Here is a 12,021-nt window from a genome sequence, read left to right as displayed (position 1 = left end):
TATTTGGTAAAAATTGGCCTTGGCCACACTAAGGGCACCCATATCCAAAGGCATTTTAATAAAATGATGGAGGTGCTTGAAAAGTGCCTCCATCACTGCCCTCAGGTTCCGGGAAAAGGAGGATTGGGAGATGCCCGCCACTATTCCCACCGTTGTTTGAAACGATCCTGAGGCACAGAAATGTAACACCGCCATAAATTGCGTCAGTGGTGGTATTGCTGTTGGACTGTCAATTTGCCGCTCAAGATCACTTTCTATTAATGAGAGAGTGTCTATGATGATTTTGGGAGGTAGACGGTAGCGTCTTAAAACCTCATCATCGGGCATTCCAAAAAGGGTGACACGTGTTCGAAATATCTGGGGCCTTGCATGCCTACGATGCCTACGCCTGGGATGAGATTGAGGTTGGTCGGCTTCCGGGAGCATGGCCAGAACAATCCGCCCCAGATCAACCTGAAATTCAAAAATTTCAAAGTAAGGCTTTTGACCCACCCCAAAACTATATTAAAACAACTTAGCTTGATGATACCATCCATTGCTGCTTACATGCCGGGGTATTGTCATGATACGTCCAAACTGAAAATAAACAACAAAATTACTTGACACATTTCACTCTGTGCATTTTTGTTGATACATTTTGTGCTAGACCAAAGTTCTAATATGCCAAACACCCATTTAGCAAAACCGCAAAGCGACATTTAACACAGTACATCAAAACGGGTCGAAATGTTGGCTCAAAAAGCGAAAGCTAAACCATCAAAAGTTAGAATGATTATTAAGCTGTTTAAAATGCGCTAATTAGTTCGCTAATACAAGTCACAAGAGTAACTACTAAAAATGCGTTAATTAGTTCGCGAATACAAGTCACAAGAGTAACTACTAAAAATGTGCTAATTAGTTCGCTAATACAAGTCACAAGAGTAACTACTAAAAATGCGCTAATTAGTTTGCTAATACAAGATAAAAAATGGACTTACCAAGAGCAAATATCTAAGATGAAAAATCAAAAGGTCTTTGGGGTCGAAAATAAACAAAATCTAAAATAGAATAAATTAGGTATCCAAAAATTACAAAATATACGAAACACAATGAAACAACAATTGAACAAAAGTTAGACTTCACAAAACTTACCAAATCAACAAACGAGGTCCCAAAAATATAAACCAACAAAGATAACGGAAAAAAAAATGCAAATCTAACCAACAAACGAATCTCCAACCTCCAACTCCTTTCTACGCAATCAATAAACTCCAGCCAAGATAACCTCCAACAATCCAAAAACGCCACCTCGACTTGAGACACACCAAGCCATAAATAGTGTTTCGTTTCCCGCACAAATTAAGGAGGGATCATAGGGCCGCACAATCAATGATGCGGCCGCAAAATAAGGACGCATGTATAAATACATCACGAAAACACATTCAAATTCTGGTGTATTTCTTGTTTGGACCTCAGACATGGCGACAGACCAGGGAAAAAATGCCCAAGAGTCAGGCGGTAAGTCTTTCATGCATTTTCTATCAACGATTAATTTGAAACATAAGATTAGGCAAGTTGTGATTTTGTGAATTCTGTAAATTTACACAAATAGGTGAGGAGGATGACATGGAAGAGGCTGCTGGGCCCAGTATTCCGGCCAAAGCGGGCAAAAAAAAAAGGCAGCCACATTTCACAAGAAAGGAGATGGAGGTTTTGATCCAGAAGTGTGTGGACATCCTGCCACAGGCAGACAGGAATATGAGTCTAAGCCAGAAGTGGAGAATGTGGGAAGAGGTAGCCGTTGCTGTCAATAGAGTGGGTGATTATGTCCGTCTAGCCCGGGATGTCAAACGGCGGTAAGTAAACCCTTGCCCCCCCTAAAAACAAACCCCATTTTAAACCAAAGGATAATGGCTTCCATTTTTCCCCACAGATGGGGCGACTTCAAATATCGCCTAAAGCAAAAACTCACGGACAGGGCTAGGCATGCAAGGGGGACAGGTGGGGGTCCCACCCCTGTGTCATTGGAGTTGACGGATTTAGAAGAGCTGGCACAGGGGTGTGTGCAGCCTGTGGAGGTGTTTGGCGTGTCCAACATGGATACGGACATGCCAGACTTTGCGGCTCCTCATGTTGGCCCAGGTAAGTATTGTGATGTCACCAACTCTGAAATGCTATTGTGCCAATATGTAGATTCTAATGTGACTCTTTTCTCATTTTTCCAACAGAGACACAGGTGGATGAGTCTGCTCCAGAGGGAAGCCTTGGCCGCAGAATTTCTGCTGGCTCTGCAGGGGAGGAACCAGTACATCCGGCTGAGGACCCTGCAGAAGCCAGTCCAGGGCGTGCCCCCTCGCAGGCAGTGGGCCTCCTCACAGAACTCAATTTCAAATCGGATTTCCATACAGAGATTCTGCAGAGGATGGACGCCAGTCTGATACGGGTGGCTGAGGCCCTGGAGCAAAATGCTGCGGCCAACGTGACCATTGGTCAGGCCCTGGCGGAAAATACCAGGGCCAACATCCGCATCGCCGATGCCCTGGAGCAGCTCGTTCGCCAGCACATGGTGGAGCCGACCTCCCTTCCTGCCGGAACATCAGGATCCTCCACCTCTGGCACAACATCAGCCAATCCTCCAAATGTGCCTAGCCCTGTGCCTAGTCCAGAGGCCACAACATCTGCCTCTGGACAGGCCAGCCCGATGGCATCCCGGACCCGGTCTGGCGCCCACCCTCCCCCATCCAAACGGGCGAAAAAACGGTGACAGCAATGGCGACTTTTCCCACACTCCTTCTGTGCTTGGCTCATATTCCTTTCTGGTCAAAACTTCCCTCTCCTTTCTTGTGAAATGTTTTTAAGTTATTTTTGTACGTTTATGTTATCAGTTATTGATTATTTATTTTTGATAAAAAGTATCTTTGGCAGAAAAAAAAATATATATATTATGCCAATTGGTTTGTGTTTAAACAATAAATTTAAGAAAAAAATCTGACATTGTATTGTGACATTATTGTACAAATGGGTTACATTTAATCCTGGCCCTAAAGGCAAAAAAGGACACAAAAAACCATTTCATTTGTATAAAAAAAGGCCTCTTGAAGGAACGTTTAAAAAATCACATAACGATGCAAATTGCACATTAACAAAAAAAAGGGGAGCTAATTAAAACATGATGACATTATTGTCACAATAGGCCATAAACAACAAATTGAGGCCAAAAAACCCCCCAAAAAATGTACGCCAATTGATTGTGTAATCCTGACATTAGCAGGTATGATTTCCACCTGCGTACGGTTTTGTGCTATCCCAATAAACTGCTTTCCAAACACATACCAAGCCGGTTTTCAATACAACACTAATTGCTTTTGTGACCACCCGCGATTAATCGCTGCAACATCATGGTGTCCCGGGACGGAGGAGAAGGCCATCGCCAATGTGGTCGAGTAATCCAGACCCTAAACTGTGCGAGCATTTTGAAGGGAAAGAGGATGTTCCAGTGATGTATGTGACGGTCCGAACACATTTGACGTTCGCATCTGCTAATGTATGTACGCCCCAAAAACGCCTCGCCACGCCTGCGTTTTTCCATCTCCACCCCCGTCAACACCCAAAAACGCCCTGTTCTGTCAATCACATTTGACATGTCACTTCCTGTACGCTATTTTAGGAACGACAGAAAAAAAGCTCGCAATCTGCCGTACGCACATGCGCAGTGTAACACCGACGCATGCGTGGTTAGTCAACATCGGAACGCAACGAGCGTACTGCTGTTTGCGAGTGGCTCTGAATGAGGGCCAATGTGGATTATGCAAACACAGAGGGCTGACAGGCAAATACAGCATGGTCACTAGAAACAACTGTATGCAATGCATAGGACAGACAGTGTCATCAGAGCAGGATAATTCACACTGCTTTCTCATAAGCACAAGTCCCAAACTGTGGCTCACATGGCATGCTGGAATTTCTTGTTGTACCAGCAGGCATTAGTAGTTATTTCAGATTAATTACTGTATAATAGTTGCAAAAAAAAACATTTAATAAGTGTTAAATTAACTATTAAATAGTCACATGCTGTGATTTTAGTGTTTTCCTTAATGATTTGCAACAAGTTATCAACAGTTTTATCAACAGCTCTATATATACAGCACCTTTACTCCTCTGCACTGCTGGCAGGGCTGGATTAAGGTCTGTGGGGGCCCCTGGGCAACAAACTTGTTGGGGCCCCTATATACCACCATCCCCTGTAGTGATGCCCTTTATGCAATGCCTCCAGTAGTGGTACCCCTATGCAGTGCCCCCAGTAGTGCCCTTTATATAGTGCCCCCAGACCCAGTAGTGGTCCCCCCCTATGCAGTGCCCCTTATATAATGCTCCAGTAGTGGTCCCCCTATACAGTGCCCCCATTAGTGCACCTTATATAGTGCCCCCAGACCCAGTAGTGTCCCCCCTATGCAGTGCCCCTTATATAATGCCCCAGTAGTGGTCCTCCTATACAGTGCCCCCAGTAGTGCCTCCAGACCCAATAGTGGTCCCCCCTATGCAGTGCCCCTTATATAACTCCTCAGTAGTGGTCCCCCTATACAGTGCCCTCAGTAGTGCCCCTTATATAGTGCTCCCAGACCCTGTAGTGGTCCCCCCATGCAGTGCACCTTATATAGTGCCCCCAGTAGTCCCCCCTCATGCATTGTCCCCAGACGTAGTCCCCCCTATACACTGCCCCCAGTAGTAGCCCACCCCTATTCAGTGCCACCAGTTGTAGCCCACCCCTATTCAGTGCCACCAGTAGATGTACTATGCATTGCCCCCAGTGCCCCCATGAAGCGGCCCCCCCTATGCAGTGCCCCTTACACACACAAAAAAACACAACTTACCTGAAACTCCGCTCCTGACGCGACTGCCGCTGTCCGCTCCGGCTCCTCTTCTCCTGCAGTATGGGAGAGATGTCAGCGTCATGACGTCACTCCCATCATCACCCGGGGGGGAGCTGGAAGACGGAGCCCATAAGTGAGCTCCAGCCGGCTCCCTCCGTTGAATCAGCAGCCAATGAGAGTCTGTGTGACTCTCATCGGCTGCTGTAATAAACACACAGCTGCCGCCGGCGGCTGTATGTTTGTCACTGTGTAGTGTGGCCGCGCTCACTGTATGGTCTACACTACACTAGAGGAGGGGACACTAGCACCGGCTGCATCGCTGCTAGTGGGGGCCCCTCTGTGTGTGGGGGCCCAAGGACGACCACCCCTGTTGCCCCCCCCTTAATCCAGCTCTGACTGCTGGCAATCACAGATCACATCCATATGTAGATATAATGAATAGTGGGTCTGATTCAGAGCCGGACGCTATTTGCGGTCGTTCGTTCAGAAAAAAGGGGGTGGCTATTCAAATGAACCGTTCGCTCTTTGCGGTCTGTTCATGCCTATATGTCTGAACGAGCGTACAAAACTTGCGGTCATTTTTTGGATAACTACGCCCCCTGGCCGCTCGCATCATACGTCATGTCCGCTATTTATTAGATTAATCGAGTACATCGAACAGCGTATAAACTGCTTGCTATTCTTGTGGTTGGTTTTTCTTACCACTATCTTTCGAGCAGTTCTGAATATAAAACAACCAAGTGACGTGGTCAATGATGCTGCTGTATTAATTATGCACACCCTTAAAACGCCCGTTTTGACCTTTAAGCATGCCTGCGTTCTGATCTCCACTCCCCGTTTTCAAGCACCTTTCCCTGTTACCACCCATATACGCCTCTTCCTGTCACTCAAAATAGCAGGCATTCGCTATTTAGCGTACAAACGATTTTTGGCCGCACTGACTGGTTCGCGCATGCGTATTACAATCCGTACGCATGCGCAGATGAGCAAACATCACTCATAACGAACGAGCGGCCGCTTACAAGTGGCTCTGAATGAGGGCCTGTGTCAGTATTGCTATGAAGTGCTGCTACACACTGTAAAGGTTCAACTGTGGAAGCCCATTTGGATGAGACTGTCAGACTAGTGCGATAGTAGAAAAGATTCCTGCAACATTAATCTTTGGTGGTAAACTTGTTACTTATTGCCATAGATAGGCACTGATGCAGTCTTCTGTCCTGTACAAACTATATCATATAAGCCTGAGGTTCCTAAACTAGGTGCCTCAGACCCCTTGCAGGAGTGCCTCGGGTAGCTGGTCTAATACCAAATAAAATTATTTTTATTTTGTGTGATAGGCAAAACCAGTGTTAATGGATGCCAATCAAAACATATGTGGACCAAAAGAAGCACAGCCCTGTCAGCCACCACATAACTGAATTAAGGGTGACATTTTTGCTGAATTGCTCAACAAGAAACTTTTGCCCCAGGGGTGTCATGGAAAATATGCTGATACTCTAGGGCACCGTGATTCCAAAAAGTTTGGGAACCACTAATATAAGCAATAGTAAACATAAATACATAGTTATTACTATACTAAATGTAGGCCAGTGGCAAGAAGGTGTTCTATAATCTAGGATTTAAGAACTTTTCTGAATTGTGCATGGTGACGTACATAGAGCACCAGTGATTTGGAGGTTTTAATGGAAGAAGTCAGGACTCGAAGTGGGTGGAGTAATAAGGAAATAAGGGAAGGGTTAGGATTAATTCTTAAACCACCTCCCTCCTAAAAGAAAAGTCTAGATCCGCCCCTGCCACCATGTGCCCAGGTGATCTAAGTTAAGAGATTCCTGAAGAAATCAAGATCAATTTTGGAAGACCCCAGCCATCCACAACATGTGATCTTTGAGAGTTTATCATCAAACAGATATTTTAGAGCTGTGGGTTCATGTACAAAACGGTTGCACAATAGCTTCTTTCCTAGTGCTGTGCATCTGCTAAATACAGTGTATAAATTGGAGGAAAAGGGGGAAAGGGGAAATCGACGCACTGGTAGTTATTATTATAGCTAATAATGGTTATTAATGTAGCCACTATTCCCTTACTCATAACGTTATTAATGTTCAATATTTATCAGGCTGCGGAGGTGCTCACTAGAGTAAAATACAATGAGAAGAGTACTTAGAAGAAAAAAGAAACTGTTATATGAGCACTCTTGAAATATGAACATTCTTTAAAACATAACTTTTAATAAGACTAATTAGAAAATAAAGACATAATGTATGTTAAACAAATGACATAGACGCACTACATATAACATAAAAACCTGACCCAAGTATGTTATAAGCTCTTTACATATTTATTAATCCCAGCCTGAATAAGATATAAATTATGTAATATAGGTATTCAAAGAGGTATATAAGATATGTGTACCTCTGTGATATTCAGTTTGGTTAAATATCCAATTTGAAATGTTCTCTGCTGAGAGGCAAAATTCAAGCTATAGGGCAGGTAGGAAGTAACTGTGCCTCCTAGTTCAAAAGAAAGGGAGGGCAAGATGTAAAGTCACATTCATTATCATGCAAAGCCTAAAGGTATAATTCAAAATTTAAATGTTAAATATAAGATTTAAGGCAAGATATTTAGGTAGCAATAATTCTCATGTATAGCCTCAATAGCATCATTTTGAAGTTGTACCAGTTTGTACGTATTGTACCCTTGCTCAGATAGAAATACCAGGAGGGTCAGGGTAAAGATACTGCAACTCTTGATTCTACTTCTTCTCACTTAGCCTTAGGCCATCAATGAGGAGTGAGAGTCATTCAAGAGCATAATTAGCCCCTTGAAACAACAGTGTAACCGCAATGTTACTCAATATTTTGCTTCTGCTGTTGAGGGTCTTGCATATAGTATATAGTATTGGACCCCCAATGAGAGAGTTACTCTGATTGAGATAGTCATCAGTTAATAGAATGGATAGAAAAGATGTAAAAAAAGTAGTATATATCAAATCCTGTTCCTTTAACGTCTTGTGCACAATATCCTAACAAAATAACATGGTATTAAAGAGCCTAAAATAAATGGTTCCAAATATACCCTAATACCTACTGACATAAAGGAATTAACGTTTGACATAAAGGAATTAACGCTGCACAGACACAGGCACCCGCCCTGCTGATGTGCATTTCGCCGATCAGGCTTGTTCATGGAGGAAGCAGCACTGTGTTGCTTCCTCCGTGAACAAACCTGATCGGTGAAATGCGTGTTAGCGGGGCGGGTGCCTGTGTCTGCGCAGCACAGGATACCCCAGCTACCAGTTTGTACCCTTGTTATATGTTTCATGTTTGACTCACATGCATATTGTAGCATACCGAATACCCTGAAAACGGATATAATGCTGATGACTTAACATTATATCTATGCATACGCCTGGTTACTACATATGAGGAACAACTGAATACCAGCATGTTTATTACTTTTTGTGAATCCATGCATGCAATCATATGGGTTAGAGCACAGGGATTACATTGTTAAAACTATGTTTATACTACATACTTTGATGCATGTGTACGGATACTAAGCCAGCTACATTTATTCATTTAATGTGATATTATTAAAGAGCTTAGATATATGCTGAAAACGCTCCATGTTAAACTACCTGCACCTATTTTTCTAGGGTAAACTTCCAAAAGAACTAAGGCATATGTTGCAAAAATCTTTATATGTGATATTCTGTTACCATGCACTGGAACCCATTTGTATAATTTCTACTGCCAATTAAGGATAGCCATTATTCATAAGGCTATGTAACACATGTGCTGTTTCTATTATGTGAGCTTGGTTTACTGAAATTTTGGAATTTATGTGTATCACACGAATCATATGTCCCAAACATCATTTACTATGATATGTGTATACAATGTTATGGAACCTGACAATTATGATCTATCAATACTCACGTTAATTCCTTTATGTCAGTAGGTATTAGGGTATATTTGGAACCATTTATTTTATTTTAGTACATTTAGAACTACTTTTTGCAAGGAGCAAAAAGGAAAAAGACCAATATGCCTTTGTAGGGGAGAATTGGTATGAAATACCGCCAGCCGCGGCAGGCCGACATCAGCAGAGATTCCGGCAGCGGAAGCCCGACAGCGCTGGAAATCCCGATCGTGGATAGATGAGTATCTACTAACCTTACCTAACCCCCCTAACCCTAACCTTCCCCCCAAGTGCCTAACCCTAATCCCACCTCTAAGTGCCTAACCCTAACCACCCCCTTCCCCGCTGCCTAAACCTAAGTCCCCCGGGGGGGGTGCCTAACCCTAAGTCCCCCCTGGGGGTGCCTAACCCTAACCCTCCCTCCCCCTAGCCTAACCCTAACCCTCCTGGGGGGGTACCTAACCCTAAGTCCCCCCTGGGAACCCTAAACCTAACCCCCCCGTGGCTGTCTACTCGCGGCGCACGGCATCACAATGATCGGGATGCCAGGCTCCGGTCTCCCGGCATCGGGGAAATGCCGGGCATCTACATCTAGACCCTAATATATATATATCTTGTCCCTGATATATATATATATATATATATCAGGGACAAAAAGGTATGTCCAATGGGATTTAAAATATTGATAAGTAATCTGCTCCTATCTAGGGTGAAAAAAATAAATTTACCCCTAGCACAATCTATAAAGATGCGTAATGGATTACACTAAAGCAAATGTGTCGGGAGAAAATAGCTATTATATGTTAGATCTCTGTTCGTGATTGACATTTTTATAAATAGCTGTCGATCAAATGAAAAAACACACAGCTTAATGAAATGAGATAAATAAATTAATAAGAAAATATTGATGAATGTCTGTTGTTAATACACACAATCAGGCATAGAGTACCTATATAACTGAGTCAATAAATGGCAACTATGAAGTCTATGTCCCTATTAAACAATTGGCAAGTGGAGATATATGCTGCACCAATATATCCACTATGTATTCATTAATATTCGGTTACACTAGCGAGGTCTATGTCCCCATGTTACAAATGTGAAAATGAAAATGTCTAGATAATTCGATTTAATCCAAAATCAATAATTCACATTTGATTCAGCAGAATTACACAGTAAAGTAGTGTTGTATACCAAAAAGCAGCTATAAATGAATCAATGTATCAATGTATGTGTTGGATAAAAAAAATGAATTGTTATTATCCAAACAACAATTGTGGGTTGGCAGGTGCAGCTATGGTTTCATAAACAAATTAATCAATGAATGTGTTGGATACAAAAGTGATTTGTTATGAGCCAAACAGCAATTGTGGATTAATAGAGAAATCAATCTATGCGTGTGCTGGATATCAAACTAGATTCAGCAGAATTACACAGTAAAGCAGTATTGTATACAAAAAACAGCTATACATCAATTAACAAATTGATCAAAGCATGTGCTGGATACAAAAATGAATTGTTATTGTCCAAACACCAATTATGGATTAGTGGAAAAGTAAGTCAGTGCATGTGCTGGATATCAACAAAGATAATTATTATATATGACATGTGATGAAGTTACATATATATATGAGCACATGTATTGTGGTAAAGACTGCAGAGAGAAGTAAGACCTGGGATGTAAAGACGTGGAGTCATATCTGCTTTCTCCTGTCTATATCAAACAGGGGATGAGAGAGTGAATGCAATGTTGACCCCAGGGGAAACAACAGACAGCACTTCTGTTGTCTGAGAATGGAGCTGAGTCTCTCCACCGTTACTCTCCAGCATTGCAGGGGGAGTCACAGGCTGGGACTCAGATGAAAGAGTGCATAGAAAGATACCTCACAGGGACAGTCCGTAGGTCAAAGCTGCAGATGCGGTGTGTCAGAGATCAGCATGCTGTGTGAAAATAGCAAAGAGGACGCGCGTTTCGCCGGGAGGCTTGGTCTCCTGATCACTGGAGTTTGCTCTAGCTTCCTGCCTTTTACATGATGTCTGCCCAATCATGGGGCTGTATTCTGGAGTGGCTGTACAGACGTCAATGACCAGGAAGAATCATACAGCCAATCATATTAGTAGTTAAAATGGAGGAATATACCCAAGTTAGAAAATTAGCATATGTAAACAAACTGAGATATTTATGTCTCTGACAACGTGGGACCAGTAGAAGGTAGAACTATTGAAAGGTACATCTGCTATATTGTCATAAAGATCTTGCTTGAATTTTATTGGGATCTTTATATTTTTTATAAACTGCAATGTAACTGCTGCTTTTATGTGGTAATGTTCTAATGTTTTTTTTTGTTGACATTACTAAGGTGCTCTTAATGAAAATAAAGTATTCTAACAAAACAAGAAAAATGCAATCCTTAAATTAGCCAAAACAGTAGTAAATCGCTTATTAACAGAGTAACTTGCATGAAAAAAATTATTCTGTAAATGGTAATTTAAACAGTAAATAATTGACAAAATATTGTATAAATGATCATTTAACCAAAAACTTCTTAAGAAAATAAAAATGCCATATTGTGAATCTTATTAGCATCTCATTCATATAAGAAAAATTGCACATTAAAAGAAGAAATTCTAAGAAGAAAAATTAAAAATATTAGGAAATGCAACCTTGAAAAAGATAACCCCACAGAGCCATTTGTCATGGAGAAAGTAGACTGTGTAATAAGTATATATTTAATGCAACATGTTAGCAAAGATAAGGATTCTTATAGCAAAAACCTTAAAAAACTATCTTCCTTCATTAAAGTAGGTGGCTATCTATTATTGATTGGTTCATTTAATGGAAAGTATTATAAAGTTGGGGAGCACACTTTCCATATCTTAACATATAATGAGGAATTTTTAAGGAAGACTGTAGCAGATGCAGGATTTACCATAGTTCACCTTCAGATATTAGAGAGCACAGTAGACATAGCAATATGTACAGTCTTAAGGCTCTCAAAGAGAGGGAAGTTTAAAAAAGCGTGGGTCAAGAAAAAATTCAAAGAAGCATGGAAACATCAGGAATAAATACAAATTTTTTTGCTTGTTTGAAAAAATTTGTACAATTTTGTCAGAAGTAATTAATTATCAAAGAATACAAAAGGTATAGCTAATAATTACAGTGATAATGACATACAAAAGGATATACAGTATACAAGTTAACAATTATATTTTTTACTAATTAACTAATGCAAGCTGAAAATGTTTTACT

General features: G+C 41.6%; 1 pseudogene; it reads left to right on the top strand.

The window, feature by feature from the left end:
• The window catches only part of LOC148509622 (nicotinamide N-methyltransferase-like), a 30,027-nt pseudogene extending 18,242 nt beyond the window's left edge, over nucleotides 1–11,785 (top strand).
• The last annotated feature ends 236 nt before the right edge of the window (nucleotides 11,786–12,021 follow it).

The sequence above is a fragment of the Taudactylus pleione genome, unplaced genomic scaffold, assembly GCF_031769625.1.
Source record: "Taudactylus pleione unplaced genomic scaffold, aTauple2 ptg000318l, whole genome shotgun sequence".
Classification (NCBI taxonomy): Eukaryota; Metazoa; Chordata; class Amphibia; order Anura; family Myobatrachidae; genus Taudactylus; species Taudactylus pleione.
This window is presented reverse-complemented; position numbering and strand designations above follow the sequence as displayed.